Source organism: Vulpes vulpes, chromosome 15 (assembly GCF_048418805.1).
Source record: "Vulpes vulpes isolate BD-2025 chromosome 15, VulVul3, whole genome shotgun sequence".
NCBI lineage: Eukaryota > Metazoa > Chordata > Mammalia > Carnivora > Canidae > Vulpes > Vulpes vulpes.
This window is the reverse complement of record NC_132794.1, coordinates 85,549,219-85,564,707: the sequence shown is the minus strand read 5'-3', so window position 1 is coordinate 85,564,707 and position 15,489 is coordinate 85,549,219. Positions and strand designations below refer to the sequence as shown.

At 43.7% G+C, this 15,489-nt stretch overlaps 1 protein-coding gene across 4 annotated transcripts in view; it reads right to left on the bottom strand.

Moving 5' to 3' along the window:
• Positions 1-5,658, bottom strand: part of PLCE1 (phospholipase C epsilon 1) — a 310,445-nt gene extending 304,787 nt beyond the window's left edge. For all 4 annotated transcript variants that reach the window (XM_072739557.1, XM_025990896.2, XM_072739558.1 and 1 more), the window contains exon 1: positions 5,491-5,658. The gene's annotated coding sequence lies outside the window, so the exon portion shown is untranslated. The remainder of the gene's footprint in view (positions 1-5,490) is intronic.
• Between the last annotated feature and the right edge of the window lie 9,831 nt (positions 5,659-15,489).

The window sequence follows — 15,489 nt, the reverse complement described above, 5'->3', positions numbered from 1 at the left end:
AGGTCTGCACTACATGTTGGCTGTTCTCATTCCCTCATTGGAGAGTTTTGTTTCACTCCCAACCACCTTCTTGTTTCTCTTCTGTGCCATATTAGTTTCTTATCGCTGCTGTGATAAAATTGACACAGTCTTTGTAGCTTTAAACAACACAAATTCGTTATCTCAGTTTTCGAGGTCAGAAGTCTAAAATGGGTTGGTAGGGCTGCATTCCTTCTGGAGGCTCTAGGGAAGAAGCCATTTTCTTGCCTTTTCCAGCTTCTGGGCAGCCTTGCATTCCTTGGCTCAGTACCCCTATCTCCTACTAGGGACTCTGATCCTTTTGCATCCCTTTTATAAAGACCCTTTTGATCAGACTGGGCCCATCCAGATAATTTCCTCATCTCAAAATCTTTAATCACTTCTGCTGAGTCCCTTTGTTATGTAAAGCAACATATTTATAGGTTCCAGGAATCAAGACTTAGACACCTTTAGGAGGCTATTGGCATTATTCAGCCTACCATACACACCCCTCCAAAGCCTAAAATTGCAAACTAGCAAGACAGGCCCAGAGGGCAAGAATAAGAATCTTAGTAGCTAACTTTGTGAGCACTCACTATGTACCTGGCATTATGCAAAGTGCTGTAAGTGAATTATCTTGCTTAGGTCTCACAGCAACCCTGTAAAAATCACTATCCTACAGAAAGGCTAATTGCTTATAAGCAATTAACTAAGCTTATAAACTAGTAGGTGACAAAGCCTATGTAAACTAGGTAAGTTTGATTCTAGTGTCTTTGTATTTCACCAATCGAGTGCTGTGTCCCTACAGCTTAAGTCATTATAACTTGGGGGGGGGGGGGGGTTGTACCATGACTATTAGGGACCTTGGTGACTGCGCTATAAAAGGCAAAATGCTCCCTGGACACAGACAGAGGTTCTGTGGAGCCCATACTAAAAGATCCACACAGACAGTGGAACACTCAGAACATTTTCTTATACTCAAAGGAGAACGTTGGGGGTAATTAAGAATTTCTTCAAATGTGGGTGACTGGGTGACTCAGTCTGTAAGTGTCCCACTCTTAATCTCAGCTCAGTCATGATCTCAGGGTTCTGGGATGGAGCCCCACATCTAGTTCCCTGCTGAGCTGCTTATCTTTCTCCCTCTATCCCTCACCCTGGACACGCTCTCTGTTGTCCTCTTCAAATGAATAAATAAAAATTTTTAAGTAAAAAGAATTTCTTCAAATGTTGTCAAGAAAGGACCACCTATTCCTGCCACCACTTGGGGAGGAAAAGTGAAAAGTCCATTCCCGACCCCAGGCCAGGTCTGCAGTTCTAGTCAACCTCCAAAAAGAAGAGAGGAATTTAGTCTCCCCGGAGAGACTTCCAAATTAGTCAGATGGATCCAGATCCTCTGAAACCATCCCAGGAAGTCTCAGAACCCCTGCAAGCCCCAGAATGGCCTCATCAGTGCTCAGCAGTCAGTAGATACCAGGACCAAACCATCTCCTGCCTCCTACCTCATAACAATCATGAGTATATAAACCCCCATGTGCCACTGGTTTCAACAAAGGCCCAGTAGCTTTACCAATGCCACAATGAGGGCCTCTTTTGCTATTGGTTCTCATACAGCAAATGGCTCAAAATAAATTGCGATTGGCACGAGGTAGAAAGGGGCAAGCTAACCATCACTAAGCGTGCCTATTATAGCAGTTTAACTACCCATAGCATTTCAATCTCAACTGCTTAACAATTTAGCCAGAGCTCTACCTGAAGCTTTCTAATGAGCTGAATTAAAGCTATCTGGCTTCACCCAGCCAAAAAAGTGGCCAGTCATTTGTTCTGGATGATGAGACCAGAGGCAGGATAGCAGTAGTCAAGGGAATGGATCCTGAAGCCAGCCTGTTCCAACAGACTCCTGGCTCTGGCACTTTCTTGCTATGATTCCACACAAGTTGCTTAACCTTTTAGTTCCTCAGTTTTCCTTTCTTCAAAATGGGCATGATAATGTTGGCCCATACTCCTTTTTCCAAAATCAGAAGGCTTTTTTTTTTTTTTTTTGGTTTTTATAATGGTAAGACAGTACCATAGACCATATATTACATAACATTCTTGATAGGATCCACAGCAAACATGTCTATTCTTTCTGAAATAAAAATGTATGAATAATTCTCACCAGGTCAGAAAAATAAAGACTCTAATAATCTCATGTCAACTCAGATTAAGTTTTGTAGCCAAACTTAAGAAAACCAGTTTTCAGGGATCCCTGGGTGGCGCAGCGGTTTAGCGCCTGCCTTTGGCCCAGGGCACGATCCTGGAGACCCGGGATTGAATCCCACGTCGGGCTCCCGGTGCATGGAGCCTGCTTCTCCCTCTGCCTGTGTCTCTGCCTCTCTCTCTCTCTCTCCCCGTGACTATCATTAAAAAAAAGAAAAAAGAAAACCAGTTTTCAGAGCTTGTTTTGATTTTGGAATTGCAGGTAACGGACAGGTCTCTGGCACTTGCTGCCTCATGTTAGAATGAAATGAGTTAATAGATGTAGAATTCTTAGAACACTGCCTGGCATGCAGTAAACACTACAAAAGCGTTACCAACAACTGCTACTATTACTTGCATCTAAATAGATTTGCTAGAGGATTATAAACAGGAACATTTTAATTTATGACTGAATTGGGTTCTGACATCAATATCTTGGGGATTAACAGGCATGAACCCAGGACCTAGGTAGCTCAGTCGGTTACAGGTCTGCTTTCGGCTCAGGCCATGATCCCTGCTTCTTCCTCTCTCCTCAACCCCCGCCCACTGCTCTCACTCTCTCTCTTAAATGAATAAGTAAAATCTTAAAAAAAAAAAAAAAGGCATGAATCCTTTAGAACAATATTCTAGGATGGGGTTTCTGAAATGATGGAAATGTTCTACATCTTTATCGTCCAGTAGGGTAGCAACTGGCCACACATAACTACTGAGCACTTGAAAGGTAACCCATTAATTTCATTTAATTATTCTAATTTAAACTTAAAGCAAATAACCATACATGACTTGTGGTTACCATACTGATAGCATAGCTATAGAGGGCTAGATTCCAATCTGGCCCATGAAAACCTATTTAAGCCATAACACAGATGAACTGTAGCTTTAATAAAAATAAGTCTGCATTCTGCACCTGAAAGCAAAGAAGACCACAGGAAGCTGAAGAGTTTTCTCTTCCTTTTTAGGCTCCATGGTTGGCCCACGGCAAAGTACATTTTTGATATTATGTTTACTCCCTACTTCTCCATCTCCAACTTCCTTTTTGGGGACCCCTCTTAACTGGGCCACATTAATACCTCCCAGCCCTTCTGCCAGAGTGCCATGCTCCCCATCACCTGCCTTCCTCTTCCCAACTGAATTCCCACTTGCTCAATGCCAAGATCTTGACCAAATGTCAGCAGGAAAGCAAATTGATGAACCAAGCTGCTACTGCTTTTTCTAGCTTTTCTCCTACTTTTCCTTCTAATCCAGCTCTAAATTGTTGTATTCCCTGGGAGCCCCCTGCCCCCCCCCCCCACTCACCCCCAGTAGAGGTAGGCCCAGGCAGAGAGAGACAGAGTCTGGACTGAAGCAGCTGTTGTCCTACCTAGGCTGCTTGCCAGCCAGGTGTGTGGAAGACTGGGAATGCCAACACACACACGTGCAGAGCAGCCTTGCTCTGTGCAAATATCTCCTCTTGCCCAAGCATGGGAAACATTCCCTGCTCTCTGCTTTACAAAACATCATGCACAACTCTTTTCAATTATCCTTTATTCATTTAGAAATGTATAACAAGTTACACATCAAATTCATGTTTTAAAGTATACAACAAAAGCCCAGAAGGGACTGTAACTAACCACAGTTGCAAACAGAAAAAGAAAACCAAGCACCTTCACTGGAATCTAGCTTCACCACAACACACTTGAGCATGGAATTTTTAATGACACAGGTCAACCTTGGAGCACATCCAAGGAGCTTATGTTACTAGAAGGACTGGAAGAACGTCCCTCAGCTCAATCTCACCTCTCACTTGGTCCCAAAGCATGGATCAAAGATAATTATTATGCATGGCTCCTAGGTACAAAGAAAAGTTCCTCTGTGGGCCTGTAAATGGTAAATATTATGTTTTTCAACAAATTATACTTTCAATTATATTATCTCCTCCAAAATAAAGATTGGTGTTGAAGAACCAAAGTCTTAACATTTATTAGCAGCCCACAATTATTTCCAAGGGTCTTATGGCTAAAAGCACTGTGCTTGGAAAGCCACAGTTAATGCCTTCAGTAGGGAAAAGGAGACCTGCACACAAATAACTCTCAAAGAAAGAGAATGGAGGAAGGTCTGGAACCTAAAATGCTGCAGGAATCCCAGCAGGGCACAGTCGACTATTTGAGGCTGGGGTTATCAGGGAGGGCCTCACAGCAGCAACAACATTCAGCTGGAAGGATGGTTAGGGTTTAGAGTGGTGAAATGGGTGGGGAAGGGCATTCAAGAAGAGGAAAATGGAAAGGATGTTCTAGATGACAGCATCTTCAGGCATTCTTTAGGAAATATCTGTGAAGACATGGCTGCATACAGTATCCAGCGATAGCTCCACTGCCCTTCTCCCGCCCTGACGGTATCCATGGGGTCACCTGCGTCCACCTCCCAAGACCGGCTCTCAACAACTCTCCCTGGTGGGTCAAGCGTCCCTGGCGTCCGCTGCGCCCACCCCGTGGCAGTGGCCTCCCCCTACACCGCCGGGGGCTCCGACAAGAAACACAAGGAAATGCGCCTAATCTTGCAGGGATCTAAAGGACCTACCAGCCAATTCTGCAAAGTGCAACCACCATTATAAAGGGTGTGCAAAGACCACTTTTCAATGAAGTGAATGCCCCATAACATCTATTCAGGGAGCTCACTATCGAAAGTGACGCCGATAAACCTTTAAATGTAGAATCTTTCTTACACGGAACAGTTTGGTCGAGTCTGTTGCACCGACCGTCCCGCGGCTGAAATACTAGACACGGGAGGGGCGGGGAACCCACACATTCGTACTGTGCATTTAGGAGTGGCCCCGACGGAGGGCTCCCGGCTCCCGGCTCCCGGCTCCCGGCTCCCGGCTGCCCCTATCAGCGCCAGAGCGCCGTGGAAGGACGGGGCCATCCTCGTAGCCATCAAGTGAGCCCGGGTCCAACGCGGCGTGGATCGGTCTCTCCAGGAACAATGCCGCAGGCACCTTCCTCGAGATACAGTCGCCAGGTGCCGCCTCCCCAACAGCTTATGTTTTCCGCCTCCGCAAGTCCACGGAAAAGGCGGCGCGGACGCGGGCGAGGCGCGCGGGAGCGGAGCCCGCACCCAGGGGGCCCGCAGCGGGAGCGGCCTGCGCGCCCCGGGCCCGGCCTCCGTCCGCGGGGGGGGGGGGGGGGGGGGGGCGCCAGGTGCCGGCGCGCGGCTGCCCCCGCGGAAAGAGCCCACGTCCCCCTGCGCCACCCTCGGGCCCGGGCCACGCAGTCGTCTCCTCACCTCCTCCTCGGGCCCGTCGCGCCGGAGTCCCCAAGTGCAGCGTCCGTCCGGGACGCGCCTGCGGCCGGCGGCGTCGGGGTCCCCGCTACCGTGTGTCGCGGCCGAGCGGGGCCAGCAGCGCGGCAGCCAGGCGAGCGCCCGGAGGCAGGGCCCGGGGCGCGCCGCCCCCCGCCCCCGCCCCCGCGCCCGCGCCCGCCCCCGCGCGAGCCTGTGCGCCCCGGGGCGCCGCTTTCTCGCTCCGCCCGCGCTGCGGGTACGGGACGGCGGGGCGGCAGCGGGGCCCCCGCCCTGGGCAGGCCTTTCCCAGAACCCGCCCGCCCGGGGGAGAGGCCGAGAGCGCCGCCGCGGGCCCCGGGCGGCGGGGGGAGCGGCCTGGGGCGGGCCCGCCCCCGGCTCGGGCGGCGCGGAGCGGGCGGGGGGGGGAGGGGGCGAGGGGCGGACCCCGCAGCCGCCCGCGCCCCGCGCCCGCCGCGCGCCCCCCGCTCCCGGGCCCCGGGGAGGCGGCAACCCTGGGCCCCTCGGGCCGCGGGGACTTCAGCCCACACCTCCCCGGGGAGCGCGCCTGCCTGGCACTGCTGGAAACTGGGGCTCGTGGCGGGCGGGTCACTTGCCCGCGGTCACCCTGGGAAAGGCAGCGCAGACCCTCGGACCCGTTCGGTCGGGCGTTGACTTAACACATTTTCTTGAGCGCCACACGGTGCCTGGCGCTGTGCCAAGCACTGCTCTCGCTCCAGGGCCGCGGACTCCAAGTCCAGTGCTCTGTCGTTGCTGAAGCAAACGTGGGGATGTTTGTTCACCCACCGCCGACGCTGCAGGCCCTGCAGAGTCTCCCCTAGGGCCGGGTGGTTTGACTGCCTGTCGACAGTCAGGAGATGCGGGGACCTGAAGAAAAGTCGAATTATCATCCCTTCCCCTCTCCCCTAAGCCTGTTCTTCTTTACCTACTTTGATAGACACATGACCTTTCCATAGGTCTGACATCTGGTACCTTCAATCGGGATTAGTTCCTGAGGCCCATCACCCCTCTCCTCTGTCCTCTTCTTGGATCCACAGTCATAGGGTTTTCCCTCTTCTACAACTTTAATCTGTGCAGAAGCCTTCAGAGGCTCCCCACTGCCTTCCAAACTAACTCCCCCGACTGTAGGAACCCGCCTCATCCTGGTTAATATGGACCACCCAGCATATGTCTCCCACTCCAACTCTATACGTGTGTTTAGGCTGAGCCTCTAACTAGGACATCCCCACCTCCTCCCACACTTTCCTCCTGCTCAAGTTTGTTTTTTTTTTTTTTTTTTTTTTCAGGTTGATCTTAAAAGTGACTTCCCCTACTTTGAGCCTCCAGGGCACAGGAGAGGTTGGAGCAAGAATGCACCAGAGGACACCAAAGAATTTCTGCCGGTAAGAAAAATCTGCCAGCCTGGTCCTTAACTGTTTTTTTGCTATTTTCTCACCACTAGGATTTTACTGAAAATTAACATCACTGCCTCCCTTGAGAGCTGGTTTTGAAAAGGTCTCTGCAGAGGACACTGAGGAAACTCTCTGTTCAGTAAGCGCTTGAGATCTCAGCACTAGAGTAATAGGGAGTGGTCAGTTACTGCAATCCCTGAGTCCACACTGGACAGGTGAATGGAGGAGCCAGGAAAAAAGGAACCACTGCTGACAGTAAACAAGATTAATGAATTAATTAAATAATTAAATAAATTAAATAAAACAAGATTAATGAATCTCATAATGTCAAATATCACCAGTCACCTAGAGCCTCCAAAGACTTGCGTTGTCTTTAAAAAAAAAAAATAGGCACATGGGAATTAGATTGCTACAAACTGGTAGATGCACAAGCAGTTAACATTGAATCCTGCAAATGAGTCATTGCACTGTTAGTAACCAAGGCAAATCTAGGTCCACTGAACGGGAAGGTTACCTGAGTGTGATAATCAACCATCCCATCCATGCCTGGGAAATAGCACCTTCCTCAAATCTTTGCAAAGAGAGCACATCCAAATCAATGTCCTTTGCTCGCCCCCTCGCTCCCTCTCTAAATGAGACTGGAGGGAGCCGTGTCCCTGAGGCTGCCTCACCGCATTGGAATGTCTGAGCTAACAGTGCTTCCAGAGGGTTCATTGCTCCTCTGAACAGCACTGCCCAGACTTTCTGGAGATTTTAATTCACTTCCCAACCTCGCCAACAGTTGCACACAAGGTGCCTTTTTTACACCCTGCTCTCTGTTCAGTGAAACATGCAGACCATCTCAGGGGAACAATGGCTCCATTCAAGACTTTTTCAAAAGTGCAGCATATAACCTCCATGCTGTGGGTTGCTGCCAGCCATTATCTGGAGGAAGAAAGACTGTCAGATAAAGTGGGGGGAATTGAGGGAGCACTGAATAATTTCCATGGAAAATTCAGCTTCAATGAAGTTATGCATCTTTGTATACAAGATGATTCTGCATCTTCAAAAGCAATAAAAGCAAACCCCCAAGAAATAATGCTGTGGAAACTTTATTTAAATATAGTGTGTCTGTGTTTGAAATTTCAGAAGAAAGCACACTTATTTTCTGAACTTGTTACATAATGGTCTCCATTTGATAGAAATTGATTTAAATAAGTTATAAATGTTGGGACTAGGGAATTTAAGTCATAAAACCATTTTAAGAAATGGAATCATCTCCCTATTTTCTTCCTCTCCCATCCTGTAATTTTTCACGTTGGTGGGGGGGGAGGGTGTCTCTGACTTCATGGTTGTTGCTGCCAATAGGAGGCCCCACACTCCCTACTGCACATATTACAGAAAAAAGATTGGCCCTTTGCCACACTCAACAAGACAGCCATCAGTTAACCCATTTATAAACAAGCCCCAAGGTCTGCACCGGCATCACTGACAAATTTATTGGTCTCTGCTAAACAGTAGCTTATTGCCAGGCAGAGGTATTTGCCAACAGACATCTTGGTAGCCTTGAAAACCAAGAATGGAAGCAACAAGCCAGCTTTTAGTTTGAGAATCACCATCTTCTCTCCTTTGAAGTCCATGCATCAGATTGTACTGGGTTTACCAGCTCTCTGCAAGTAGGCTAGGAAGTTCAGACAGTGGAGTGAGCACCATTAACAAGGTTTTTAGAGTTCTGTCATATGTGAAGGTGAAGTACTAAGGCAGTTTGAGGTTGTTGGGAAAAAAAACCTTGTTTGTTAAAGTAGTAGGTAGCTCTACTTCTCTAAGGTGCTTAGGAGTGAGGGTAGAGGAGATCTAGTGGGAACAGTGGGCAAAGCCAGGAGAGGCAGTCCTAAATGTTATCTCTCAGCATAGCCAGTATTAGGGGCATACACTAGTATGGGACCACTTGAGTTGAAATCCTCAATCTGTCTCCTTGGTGTAGGCCCTCAGGCTAGTTACCTATCTGCCTCTGCCTCATTTTCCTCTTCGGTAAACTATACCTATTTCTAAGTGTTGTTATGAGAATTGAATGAGTTAATCTATGTGAAGCACCTAGAACACAGAAGGAAGGGTTCCGTCTGATGGCCCCAGACAGGATCCTAGCTGACCACCAGCATTAACCCTCGACCTGTGAGTGAGTGCGACTTCATAGGGTTTCCAGACCTAGCCTTCAAGCCATCCTAGCTCTAGCCAGGGTAGCAGACAAAAGCTATCCTTGCAAATCCCTGCCCAAATTGTAGTTTTGTGAGTAAAATAAATGTTTTCAGTCTTTTAAGCCACAAGTTTTGGGATAATTTTGCTCTGTAGCTTTAGCAACTAGAAAAATAGATATGGATGTTGGGAGGTAGGTAGAGTTTTTAGAAGCTTCTGAAAGTTTTCTACTGATTGCTTCTATGTTCTCAATGAAATGGCAAACAATGTCCTCAGGTAAGAGGTGCAAAAAATTTGAGAGAGAAGGTGTAAAATACTCATTTAGGAAAGTGAGAGAGCGAATGTAATAATGAAATATAATGCCAGGCATTAAGAGTTCAATTGTGGTCATAAATGTAAAGGGAGCCCAGTCATTGGGACAGTACATTTTTATTCAGAGGTTTAGCCACATGGATACAATGGAAGAAAAAAGGTACCTCCTGAAAAAGAAGAGGTAAAATTATGATTATCTGCAGAAAAAAATGTGTTTATGTTTCTAGGTAATACAAGACAAAACTACAAAATACTTAGAATTAATGAGAACTTACTAGAGTCACTGGATATATGTGAAACATTAAAAAAATCAACAGCCTTCCTACATAACATTAATAACTACTTAGAGATATATTGGGGGTGATCTCATTCATGATAGCAACAAGAGCATTAAAATATGGAAATCAGGGATAATCATAATGATATACATACATCTATATACATGTGTGCACACACGCATGTCTAATTATTTTGGAGACATTAGAGAGATTTGAATAAGTAAAGAGACATACTATTCATTCATGAGAAGACTTAAAGATTTAAAAATATCAATTTCTACTAAGTTAATACTTAACATATAACAAAATCCCGGGGATCCCTGGGTGGCACAGCAGTTTAGCGCCTGCCTTTGGCCCACGGCGCGATCCTGGAGACCCAGAATCGAATCCCACGTCGGGCTCCCGGTGCATGGAGCCTGCTTCTCCCTCTGCCTGTGTCTCTGCCTCTCTCTCTCTCTGTGACTATCATACATAAATAAATAAAAAAAATTAAAAAACAAAAAACAAAAAAACAAAAAAATCCCTCCAGAATTTTTTTTGAAAAATTTGCCAGAAAATGCTGATTTGCTGAAACTGAGGTGATCATCACATTGAATTTCATTATAATATTCTCCCTCCTTTTCCTTTTGTTTAATATTTTCCATATTGAGAAGTTTTAAAAAGCTTGACTGAACATTTCAACAAATCGTTAAAAAAAAATAAATGATTAGCTAAAAGGTTGTTGTAAAAGAAAGACATTAGGACGAGAGCAAAGGTGACATTTCAGCATCAATAGTGACTGTCCACAGGTAAAGGTCATGTGGTAGCAGTGAATGTCCAGTGGAGAAACACCAGCAACTTGTCCTACTCTGGCTGCTCCTGTCATATGAGTGTGGCTATGTCTTTTATTTCTTGATTCCAGCCATTTTCTGAGCCTGATTCTCCAGGCTTCCCAGTTATTCTGGTATATTCCTTTTATACTTAAGCTAGCAAGAGTTTGTTTTTGTTGTTTGCAATGAGGAAGTTTGGCTTGAACAATTTAGAAAAGAAAAAACATATTTCTAAGTAATTAATAGGCTAAATAAAAAATCATAACAAATTCTGAAATATTTAGAACTAAATGATAATTTTTTAAAAATAACAAACTATAGGGATCCCTGTGTGGCGCAGCGGTTTAGCGCCTGCCTTTGGCGCAGGGCGCGATCCTGGAGACCCAGGATCGAATCCCACGTCGGGCTCCCGGTGCATGGAGCCTGCTTCTCCCTCTGCCTGTGTCTCTGCCTCTCTCTCTCTCTGTGTGTGTGACTATCATAAAAAAAAAAAAAAACTATATACCTAAACTTGTTGGCTGTACCTAAAGCAGTACTGAAGGGAAATTTATAGCTTTCAAATGCATTTATTAGAGGGGCTCCTGGGTGCCTCAGTCTGAGCATCCAACTCTTGATTTCAGCTCAGGTCATGATTTCAGGGTCCTGGGATCAAGTCCTGTGTCAGACTCTGACTCAACAGGGAGTCTGCTTGAGGATTCTCTCTCTGCCCCTCCCCACTGCTTGTGCACTCTCTCTCTCAAAAAATAAATAAATCTTTTAAAAAGCATTTATTAGAAAAGAAGAAAGGTGTATATATATATTTTTTAGAAAGGTGTATATTAAACTGTGTAAGCATTCAACACAAGAAACTAGTCAGAGAACAACAGATTAAAGCCTAGAAGAAAAGTAATACATTATTTAAGTAGAAAACCAAAAAAAAGCTGCAAATTTAAAAACACTAATAAGCTAGGTAAGCTTTTAGCAAGAATAATTAAGATAAAAGAAAAATACATAGAAAGGTGATTTAGTGTCAGAGGAAGTATTTGACATGACTCATTTAATCCCTACAATCGGCCTATGAAATAAATGTTCTTATAATTCCAGTTTACATATAGGAAACCGAGGCACAGAGGAGTTAAGTAGTTTGCTAAAGTTTCATGGCCAGTTGCCAAAGACCGTAGGCAGTCTGGCTCCAAAGAAGTTCGACGTAACTAGAATTATAGTAGAGAGTAAAAGATCATGTGACAATTGTATGAAAAATCTTATGCCATTAATTTTAAAAAGATTAAATGGACAATTTTAAGTGTGTTAGGTTATTGGTTTTTTTTTTTAAGATTTATTTATTTGGAAAAGAGACAGAGAGAGCACAAGCATGTGTGGGGGAGGGGCCAGGGGAGAGGGAAGAGACAATCTCAAGCAGATTCCACACTGAATGTGGAGCCCAATGGGGGGCTCTATCCTAGGACCCTGAGGTCAGGACCTGAGCTGAAACCAAGAGTCTGATGCTTAATCAACAATGCCACCCAGGCACCCTGGTTCTTGTTACTCTTTAAAACAAATTTATTGGAGCGCCTGGGTGGCTCAGTTGGTTAAGCGACTGCTTTCGGCTCAGGTCATGATCCCAGGGTCCTGGGATCAAGTCCTGCATCAGACTCCCTGCTTGGCAGAGAATCTGCTTCTTCCTCTGCCCCTCTCTGCTGTTGTTTGTGTGCACACACTGTCTCTCTCTCTTTCTCTCTTCCCCACCCCTCCCACACTCACGCAAATAAAATCTTTCAAAAAAAATAAATAAAAATAAAACAAATTTATTTACTTAATAGCTATCACAGGCAGTGTGATTCCTTTGACTTTGTTCTTTTTTGAGTTTGTTTTTGCTATTCTGGGTCCCTTACATTTCCATATGAATTTTAAGATTGGCTTGGCAATTTCTGCCAAAAAACTCAGCTGGGATTTTGGTAGGGATTGAATCTGTAGATCAATTTGAATCAGTTTATATCTGTAGATTAAGGAACATGGACAAATTTTCAAAAGGTGCAAAAAGTGAATTTCTCTCTCTGCATTTCCCTCACCCTCACAAAACCATTTAGATATCCTCCTAGGGCTGTTCTATGCAGATTCAAATATTTATTTGTACCTTATTTCAAAAAAGTGTCAATAACCCACGATGTTTTATGTACCTTGATTTTTTCACCTAACAGGATGCTGTAGAGATGTTCCCATAATAGTACAGAGTACTGTTTCCTTTTTAAACTAACAGTTGCACCCCAGTATATAGCCATCTCATTATTTACTTATCCAGTCCTCCCTTGATGGACATCTAAGTTGTTGTCTAATCTAAGTAATTGACATCCTCTTGCAATTACAAAAAGGACTGCAATGAATAGCCTTGTATGCACATCATTTTACTAATGTATGAGCAGTATTTCTATAGGAGACATTGCTGTAAGTTGAACTGCTAGGTTTCAAAGTTTTCAAAAGTTTTAAATTTAAAAACTGCAGGATTGACCATGATAGGGGTTGTAACACTTTCTATTTCCACTGACAATGTATGTGAGTACTTGTTTTCTTGCCTCCTCCAATAAATTGCTTCTCAAACTTCTTTAGGCTCTTCCAACATGGAATTATAGGATTTCCCTTCAGGGTGTGTCATTTTCTTTGGCATCTTGCCTCTTTTGTGGGATGTTTGCAGCCTTGGGTGTCTTCTTTAGGGACCTTCCCACACCTGTTTAGCTTCTGCGTTCAGCATCCTTTCTGCATTTATTTAAGAAATGTCTGAGGCCAATCTCAACTTATTTTTTTTTTTTTTTTAGGTAATGTGATCTCTTACTTTGGTACCAAAAGGACTGTTATGTTTTCTTTGGCATCTGACATAGAAGAGCCAGGATGACTCTGTGATAGTGGATAAAGGAGCGAGATATACCCTCTCAAAAAAACTTTGAGAAAACTTTTTTTAAAAAGTTATAAAAACTTTATAACTTTTAGAAAAGAATATAGGATAAAGATCTGCAGTCCCAGGGTAGAAAGGCAGTTTTTTGATGAATGTCTTTAAAAGCTAAATAATAAGAGAAAATTGGTAAATTTGGCATTTACTATATAACCCATATAAGCATAGGCATCGCTAACAAAGTTAAAATCCAAAGATTGAAAGAAGAAAATTGCAACATCATAGCGAAAAGCTTTAGAATCCTTTAAAGAATGTCTTGAAATCAGTGGGAAAAATAGAAAATGGGCAAATGATATGAACAGGTAATTGATAGGAAAAAATAAAAGGACAGTAACATGAAAACATGCTAAACCTCATTTATAATTTTGGAAAAACAAATATATTTTAAAGTGAGATTTTTTTTTTACACCAGCTTTTTGGCAACAAAAAATACAGTTTGGCAAGAACAAATGTTAGAATTACAGAACGTGGTAATATATATACTGTTTCTGAGACAATAAATTGGTACAAACACTTAGAAGAGCAGTTAGGCAGTATCTGGTGAAGTTGAAAATATCCTTATGCTTCAAATCCAGTTACACATCTAGGTATATACACAGAGGAATTTCTGCATATATACATGAAGAAACATACTATACTTTCTTTGCAGCCTTGTTGTTAATTACCCAAAGACAGAGAGAGAGAGAGAGAGAGAAAGGAAATTAATTAATTAATTAATTAATTAACACAAGCCTGAATGTTTGAATGTACATCTATGGGATAATGTATTAACACATTTGCTTTTGTTTACTCATGTAACAGAATGCTATGCAATGATTTAAGTAAATGCATTAGATCCATAAGTATCAAGATATATCTAAAAAATAGGCTGAGTGAAAAACAAAAAATGCAGAATGACATGTACAGTAGGATACCATTGCTGTAATTTTTAAAAACAAACAAAATGGGCAGCCTGGGTGGCTCAGTGGTTTAGCACTGACTTCAGCCCAGGGTGTGAACCTGGAGGGTCAAAATTGAGTCCCACGTAGGGCTCCATGCATGGAGCCTGCTTCTCCCTCTGCCTGTGTCTCTGCCTCTCTCTCTCTCTGTGTGTGTCTCTCATGAATAAATAAATAAATAAATCTTTAAAAAAAATAAAAACAAACAAAATAAGATTATATCTGGCTCATGGGCATACATGAAACGCAAGTGTAAAAACATGAATAGGATGTGTGAACAAAAAAAAAAAAGGATGTGTGAACAGAAAACCCTTTTTGTGAATGACAGTAATTTGCCTCTAGACAGGCAAAGGAATGAAAGGGAAGGATATAAATATCACTTTAATTATATCTGTAATGCTTTTGGTCTTTAAAAATATCTGAAATTGGACTTCATTAAAATTAAAAACCTCTGCTCTGTGAAAGACAGTCAAGAGAATGAGAAGGTAAGTCACAGACTGGGAGAAAACATTTACAAAAGACACATCTGATAAAGGACTATTATCCAAAATATAAAAGTAACTGTAACTCAACAATAAGAAAATGAACAAACCAATTTTTAAAATGGCAAAAGACCTGGACATCACCAAAGAAGATATACAGATGGCAGGTAAGCATGTGAAAAGATGTTCAACATCATATGTCATTAGGGAATTACAAATTTTTAAAAAATGAGGTATCATTAGATACCTATTAGAATGGTTAAAATCCCAAACATTGATAATACAAATGCTGACAAGGATATGGAGCAATAGGAACTCTCATATGTTGCTAGAGGGAATGCAAAATGGTAAAGTTACCATGGAAGGTAATTTGGCAGTTTCTTATAAAACTGAACATCTTCTTTACATGCAATCCAGCATATTAGTATATACTAAAATTAATAGAAAATTTATGTTCACATAAAAACCTGCACACAGGGATCCCTGGGTGGCGCAGCGGTTTGGCGCCTGCCTTTGGCCCAGGGCGCGATCCTGGAAACCCGGGATCGAATCCCACATCGGGCTCCCGGTGCATGGAGCCTGCTTCTCCCTCTGCCTGTGTCTCTGCCTCTCTCTCTCTCTCTCTCTCTCTCTGTGTGACTATCATAAATAAATAAAAATGTAAAAAAAAAACCTGCAC